The sequence below is a fragment of the Oncorhynchus kisutch genome, unplaced genomic scaffold, assembly GCF_002021735.2.
Source record: "Oncorhynchus kisutch isolate 150728-3 unplaced genomic scaffold, Okis_V2 scaffold3899, whole genome shotgun sequence".
Lineage (NCBI taxonomy): Eukaryota > Metazoa > Chordata > Actinopteri > Salmoniformes > Salmonidae > Oncorhynchus > Oncorhynchus kisutch.
In genome coordinates this window covers 93735-102087 of record NW_022265844.1, presented here as the reverse complement: position 1 = coordinate 102087, position 8353 = coordinate 93735, and positions in this window count along the sequence as shown.

Here is an 8353-nt window from a genome sequence, read left to right as displayed (position 1 = left end):
TCTTTGTCAGTGCTTGTTCGTAGTGAGCCGTAGGCGCTTGAACATTAGGTCATGTATCTGTGGATAGATCCTAGCTCTCAAACTCAAGGCAGAATTCTGCCTTCTCCCTACAATTAACTTCGCCCATGACTGGCTCATGTGAACTACAATCCCGATGCTGTTGAGAAATGTCAATAATCATTGCTTGCGATACTGCTTTCGAAACATATGGCCCTTTCATCAGCGAGGAATAATCTTTTAAATAAAAAGGATACTTACTGCAACAGTTTTGCACAGATCCACACAGCTATGGGTGCCTCCAACCGCCTGAACTATTCTCCAGTTAACACTTACACACAGGTGTTCGGAGCACACTAGATAGCAATTTTAGCACAGGTGGTCGCCTCAGTCTTCCGTCTGTTTTCCATAAACAAGCACTGTAACATGGAGATATGTGTGGAAGCACTAACCCTAATCCTATGAGGGTGTGTATCAATTGAACCTTTTTTGTTTTTTTAAAATCAATTCTCACTGATATAAAAGATAAGGCCCTTATGCAAGAGTATAAGGACTTTATGGGTTGACTGGCCCTCCGCTGTTGTGCCGGGCTGAACAACATCTACCTGTGACCATATTCATGATACAGATTGCTATTATATTATATTGCTGAGGTATGGATCTAGGTATGGAGGTATATATATACCTCAGGTATATTGCTGAGGTATGGATCTAGGTATGGAGGTATATATATACCTCAGGTATATTGCTGAGGTATGGATCTAGGTATGGAGGTATGGATCTAGGTATGGAGGTATATATATACCTCAGGTATATTGCTGAGGTATGGATCTAGGTATGGAGGTATATATATACCTCAGGTATATTGCTGAGGTATGGATCTAGGTATGGAGGTATGGATCTTGGGTTCGATAGATCCTAGCCCGTTATATAATCTCGCTCTACTCCAGACCTTCATGCCACACAGATGTATCATTGTATATGTGGCAAATTCCCTCAAATGTAGTATACTATATAGGGAATACTAGGCTGCTAACTTCATTTGGGACTCTCTCTCTCCCACAGAGGAGTTTGAGACAGGCTGTAACAAGCCACAGAAGTCTGGTTGCATGGGACTCACGGTCTACTGCCCTCACAACCGATGGCGGACACTCATCGTGTGTGACAAATATGTCACCCGTGTGAACCTGTTCTATAGATGCCAGCACCCTAGATGTCATTGGAAGGGTGAAATTGAATGGAGTCATAACATAAGCCTACAGGCAGAGAGGTCTTTCCTTCTCATTCCCTAGGAGGGTGTGTGTGCTTGTTTGTGTGTGCTTGGCTGTGTGTGCTTGGCTGTGTGTGCTTGGCTGTGTGTGCTTGGCTGTGTGTGCTTGGCTGTGTGTGCTTGGCTGTGTGTGCTTGGCTGTGTGTGCTTGGCTGTGTGTGCTTGGCTGTGTGTGCTTGGCTGTGTGTGTGCTTGGCTGTGTGTGTGCTGGCTGTGTGTGCTTGGCTGTGTGTGCTTGGCTGTGTGTGTGCTTGGCTGTGTGTGTGCTTGGCTGTGTGTGCTTGGCTGTGTGTGCTTGGCTGTGTGTGTGCTTGGCTGTGTGTGTGCTTGGCTGTGTGTGTGCTTGGCTGTGTGTGTGCTTGGCTGTGTGTGCTTGGCTGTGTGTGCTTGGCTGTGTGTGCTTGGCTGTGTGTGTGCTTGGCTGTGTGTGTGCTTGGCTGTGTGTGTGCTTGGCTGTGTGTGCTTGGCTGTGTGTGCTTGGCTGTGTGTGTGCTTGGCTGTGTGTGTGCTTGGCTGTGTGTGTGCTTGGCTGTGTGTGTGCTTGGCTGTGTGTGCTTGGCTGTGTGTGCTTGGCTGTGTGTGCTTGGCTGTGTGTGCTTGGCTGTGTGTGTGCTTGGCTGTGTGTGTGCTTGGCTGTGTGTGCTTGGCTGTGTGTGCTTGGCTGTGTGTGTGCTTGGCTGTGTGTGTGCTTGGCTGTGTGTGTTGCTTGGCTGTGTGTGCTTGGCTGTGTGTGCTTGGCTGTGTGTGTGCTTGGCTGTGTGTGCTTGGCTGTGTGTGCTTGGCTGCTTGCTGTGTGTGCTTGGCTGTGTGTGCTTGGCTGTGTGTGCTTGGCTGTGTGTGTGCTTGGCTGTGTGTGTGCTTGGCTGTGTGTGTGCTTGGCTGTGTGTGTGCTTGGCTGTGTGTGTGCTTGGCTGTGTGTGTGCTTGGCTGTGTGTGTGCTTGGCTGTGTGTGTGCTTGGCTGTGTGTGTGCTTGGCTGTGTGTGTGCTTGGCTGTGTGTGTGCTTGGCTGTGTGTGTGCTTGGCTGTGTGTGTGCTTGGCTGTGTGTGTGCTTGGCTGTGTGTGTGCTTGGCTGTGTGTGTGCTTGGCTGTGTGTGTGCTTGGCTGTGTGTGTGCTTGGCTGTGTGTGTGCTTGGCTGTGTGTGTGCTTGGCTGTGTGTGTGCTTGGCTGTGTGTGTGCTTGGCTGTGTGTGCTGGCTGTGTTGGCTGTGTGTGTGCTTGGCTGTGTGTGTGCTTGGCTGTGTGTGTGCTTGGCTGTGTGTGTGCTTGGCTGTGTGTGTGCTTGGCTGTGTGTGTGCTTGGCTGTGTGTGAGCTTGGCTGTGTGTGTGCTTGGCTGTGTGTGTGCTTGGCTGTGTGTGCTTGGCTGTGTGTGTGCTTGGCTGTGTGTGTGCTTGGCTGTGTGTGAGCTTGGCTGTGTGTGTGCTTGGCTGTGTGTGTGCTTGGCTGTGTGTGTGCTTGGCTGTGTGTGTGCTTGGCTGTGTGTGTGCTTGGCTGTGTGTGTGCTTGGCTGTGTGTGTGCTTGGCTGTGTGTGTGCTTGGCTGTGTGTGTGCTTGGCTGTGTGTGCTTGGCTGTGTGTGTGCTTGGCTGTGTGTGTGCTTGGCTGTGTGTGCTTGGCTGTGTGTGCTTGGCTGTGTGTGTGCTTGGCTGTGTGTGCCTTTTTCTGCGTATGTCACTTTTTCCTTGCATTGTTCTGTGAGTTTTTGTGTACATTTTTTCCATGCACTTCATTGGTCCCGTTACACAAAGACTAAATGCATCCAAAAGCTGTACAATGAAGGTGAAAATGAAAGTGTGTGTTTGAAAAATGTTTGTGTGAAGGGAACGAATGCACCATCATCCCGAATGCACCATCATCCCTTTGATCACTACCTTGTTTACCTCATCACGTCATGTCTCTTACTCATTCCCCTGGCTCATACAAGTGTGTGTGTGTGTGTTTGAGAGAGTGAGATAGTGTGTGTGTGTGTGTCCATGCCAGCGTTTGTCTGTCTGTGCAGGGTTGGGGAGTAACTCATTACATACTATCAGTTACATGTCATCTGATTACAAAAAAAAACTGTAAATGTAATCAGTTTTGCTACCAGAAAAAAATATTGTAATCAGATTACAGATACTTTTGAAAAACTAGATGATTACTTTTAAATTCAGAAAGGATGTTTGTGGGGGAAAAACAACAACATTATGACACCTTTCTGTTTTGTCAATGACAGATTTCAGCATTGAAAAAAGATACAAGTTTTAAGTTTGCTCCACCTGAGCGAGTCTGACCACAAGTCAGAGATCACTATGACGACACATCAAATGTGTTGAGATGGATCCTTTTTTCTCTCCTTCTAATGCATCTTAAGGGGAAAGTAATCCAAAAGTAACTGAAAGTAATCAGATTACGTTACTGAGTTTGGGTAATGCAAAATATATGTAACTGATTACAATTTGGATAGCTAACTAGTAACTATAGAAAGTAATTTACCCTGCCCTGCGTACGTGCGAGCGTACGTGTCTCCTACACCAGTGGTTCCTAAACTGTGGGTCGGGGACCCACTTGTGGGTCGCGGGATGACATTGCCACCCCAAGAAATACATTTTCGGGATAGAAAAATGCTTTCAAGTGTAAACGTAAACTAAAACCAAATATGAAGTATGTAAAAAGAGAATGGACCTATACATTTGACAATAATAGCCTATTTGAGAATTTAAAAACAAATAAACTTAAAAAATGCAAATGTTTCTCTCAGCTCAATGGAAATGTGTATAGAATTTCAGGAAATTGGATTTAAAATGGCAACATTTCTTTCAGCGCCATGCCAGGACGTGTGGAATTGCGGGAGAATAGCTTAGAAACCAACATTTTCTCTAATATTTTTGACTTATTCTTTGGTCTGTGTATGTTTTTTTGGGGGTTTGCGGCTCAAAATACACCTCAATTCGTGGGTCACAAAGGAAGAAAACCTGGGGACCCTTGTCCTACACCTTACATGGATTTCAAGGTGATCCCCTGGATGAGGTAAGTGGGACAATTCAACTGTGGCCAAAGACAGATTAAATACTCATTAAACTAGACCGTGGTCAAGGTAATCAAAAACACACACTTCCTCCCCCCTCTCACTGTCAGAGGACTATAAAACACACAGCTACGGCCTGGGCTGTGGATTTGATTCTCACGAGGGACCAGTATGAAAATGTATGCACTCACTAATGTATGTTGCAGAGCATCTGATAAATGACTCAAATATATATTTTTATGTAAGCGTGTTAGCTAAAGGCTTAGAGAGAGAGTATGTGTGTAGTCCCTGCTGTAGTCCCATGTCCCATCCTATTCCCTATGTAGTGCCCAGAGCTCTGGTTAAAAGTAGGGAATAGGGGGCTGTAGCTGTTGACCAGAGCTCTGGGCACTATATAGGGAATAGGATGGGACATGGCCCAGGCGTTGCATGTGCCACGCTCTACCAACCGAGCCACACGGGAACATACAGTATATAGGCCCATGTTCTAATCTCTGTTGACAAACTACCTGCTACTCCTGTTTATGTTGCCATAGCTACAACACCAACACAACACCTCCCTTTAACACTTCCAACTTTGGGACAGAGCACCTCTAGAGTCAAGACCTGGGTTCAAATACTATTTGAAATAATTGTAAATACTTTAGCTGGTCCTTGATTGAGCTTGCCTGGCGCAATCGACCAATAGAATAGTTGCAACATGCAAACTTCACCCATGTGGCACGTGGTCTCTACGCCAGGCAGGCTAGGGGAAAATGCTACAAGTATTTAAAAGGTTGCAAATGGTATTTGAACACAGCAGGTCTGACTCAGGCGCTTTGACTCCACATGCAAAAGCACACAGGCTGCTTCAGGTCTGATGGATGTTTAGCAAATAGTTATCTTTCCAAAATGCCACTGAAGTGAATACACCTCTGTATGAGGACTCGTGAAACATCAAACTGGAACTCAAGAGTTACATCCTGAAGGGGCCCAATTCAAAGAGACCACTGTGTTCTGCTCTGCTCTTACCAAGAGTGCATTTCAGGGTGTTGGTGTTGTTGTTGTTCTCGGGGCTAAAGCGACAAAACATAGCAACAACAGGATTGCATTCAGCAGCGCAAAGGGCACCTAAAGAACGTGTGTGTGTGGAGGGAAGCCTGGTGGTGTCACAGGATTATCACAGGCTCTGGTGTTTAGGGGCCGGCTCGTGCACTGTTGTCAGGCTGCCATGGAGACAGTAACCAGGAACAGGTTTTTAGAATGTTTAGCATAATGCAGGGAATTTACAGGGAGCGTGCGGGTGACTGGGCAGAGTCACGTATCTGATCTACCTATATTTGTGTAACAGTTTGGTGAGAGAGAGAGAAGCTATTAGTAGAAGGGGATTCACACCAATAGGAAAAGCCCATGCTCTAAATAAGACATCCAATTTAAATAAAGTGTCCTTGACTTTTGAACCAGGACCAATACCGTCAGACATCAACAGAAACAACACCGATCAAAATCTAGATTTGAATAAGACCAAACCAGGTCAAAATGAGTTACAGAATAACCTTCTAAAGGCTCATTAGGCACCAAACAAGAGTAAACAAACAGACAGGGACTGCCTGAAATTGTCCAATAACAAACCCTCATTATCATTCTAAAAACATTTTACCTCTTTTTCATGAAAACCAATTGGTAGCTACAGTCTTGTCCCATTGCTGAAACTCCTGTAAGGACGACTAGGCCAAAGCCTCCCATAACCCGGATGACGCTGGGTCAATTGTGTGCCACCTCATGGATCTCCCCCAAACCCTCCCATAACCCAGATTACGCTGGGTCAATTGTGTGCCACCTCATGGATCTCCCCCAAACCCTCCCATAACCCGGATGACGCTGGGTCAATTGTGTGCCACCTCATGGATCTCCCGGTCGCAGCCGGATGCAACACAGCCCAGGATCCAACCCGGATCTGTAGTGACGCCTCCAGCACTGCAATGAGGTGCCTTAGACCGCTGTGCCACTCAGGAGGCCCGTAAGAAACCCACAATTTTGTTTTCTGTTGCACATCATTTTGATTTTTTTTGCTACAGTAACCCCCATAGAGCTCAATAAGGGTAGGTCTAACCCCACATAGAGCTCAATAAGGGCAGGCCTAACCCCCATAGAGCACAATAAGGGTAGGTCTAATCCCCATAGAGCTCAATAAGGGCAGGCCTAACCCCCATAGAGCTCAATAAGGGCAGGCCTAACACCCATAGAGGCACGCATATATTTCCAGCCAGCAAGTATCTATAGGGTGCCATAGACTGGAGAACTCAATGACCCTCTCAATGCAATAAGATCACACCTTCTCTTTCTCAGTCCCTCTGTTACTCTCTTCCTCTCCATCTCTCTTTATTTCTCTCCCCCCTTGCCTCTCTCCCCATTTCACATAGAACCATGCATGGGACTACACCTGACTGAAAAACACCCCCAGGTATAAACCATGCAGGTGACTCCACCTGACTGAGAAACACCCCCAGGTATAAACCATGCAGGTGACTACACCCTGACTGGGAAACACCCCCAGGTATAAACCATGCAGGTGACTAAACCCTGACTGGGAAACGCCCCCCGGGTATAAACCATGCAGGTGACTAAACCCTGAATGGGAAACGCCCCCAGGTATAAACCATGCATGTGACTCCACCTGACTGAGAAACGCCCCCAGGTATAAACCATGCAGGTGACTAAACCCTGACTGGGAAACGCCCCCAGGCATAAACCATGCAGGTGACTACACCTGACAGAGAAACGCCCCCAGGTATAAACCATGCAGGTGACTACACCTGACAGAGAAACACCCCCAGGTATAAACCATGCAGGTGACTACACCCTGACTGAGAAACGCCCCCAGGTATAAACCATGCATGTAACTACACCCTGACTGGGAAACACCCCCCAAGTATAAACCATGCAACATGAGTCAGCAGAGGACCATCAGCAGGAAAAACAACCCAACCAAAGACACGTTACTCATGAAGGTTTTATTGTTTCAGAGACATGAAGAGTATTTTAGAGCACGTTTGCTGTCACAGCATATACATGACGTCACAGAGGAGTAGGGATCAGACCTGGGTTCAGCACGTTTGCTGTCACAGCATATACATGACGTCACAGAGGAGTATGGATCAGACCTGGGTACAAATACTACACCGAACCAGAATATAAATGCAACATGCAACAATTTCAAAGATTTTACTGAGTCACAGTTCATATAAGGAAATCAGTCAATTGAAATAAATTAATTAGGCCCTAATCTATGGATTTCATATAACCGGGAATACAGATATGCATCTGTTGGTCACAGATACCTTTTTAAAAGAAGGTAAGGTGTGGATCATAAAACCAGTCAGTATCTGGTGTGACCATCGTTTGCCTCATGCAGCGCGACACATCTCCTTCACATAGAGTTGATCAGGCTGTTGATTGTGGCCAGAGGAATGTTGTCCCGCTCCTCTTCCATGGCCGGGGGAAGTTGATGAATATTGGCGGGAGCTGGAACACACATCCCAAAGATGCTCAATGGGTGGTGAGATGTCTGGTGAGCATGCAGGCCATGGAAGAACTAGAACATTTTCAGCTTCTAGGAATTGTGTACAGATCCTTGTGACATGGATTCAGCATTATCATGCTGAAACATGAGGTGATGGCGGCGGATGAATGGCACGACAATGGGCCTTAGGATCTCGTCACGGTATCTCTGTGTATTCAAATTGCAATCAATAAATGCAATTGTGTTTGTTGTCCGTAGCTTAGGCCTCCCCATACCACACCACCAGCACCATGGGGCACTCTGTTCACAACATTGACAGCAAACTGCTCACCCACACGAAGCCATACACACTGTCGGCTATCTGCTCGGTATAGTTGAAACCAGGATACATCTGTGAAGAGCACACTTCTCCAGTGTGCCAGTGGCCATCGAAGGTGAGCATTTGCCCACTGAAGTGGGTTACGATGCCGAACTGTAGTCAGGTCAGGACCCTGGTGAGGACGACAGGCATACTGATGATCTATCCTGAGATGGTTTCCGACAGTTTGTGCACAAATTATTTTTTTGTGCAAACCCAGTTT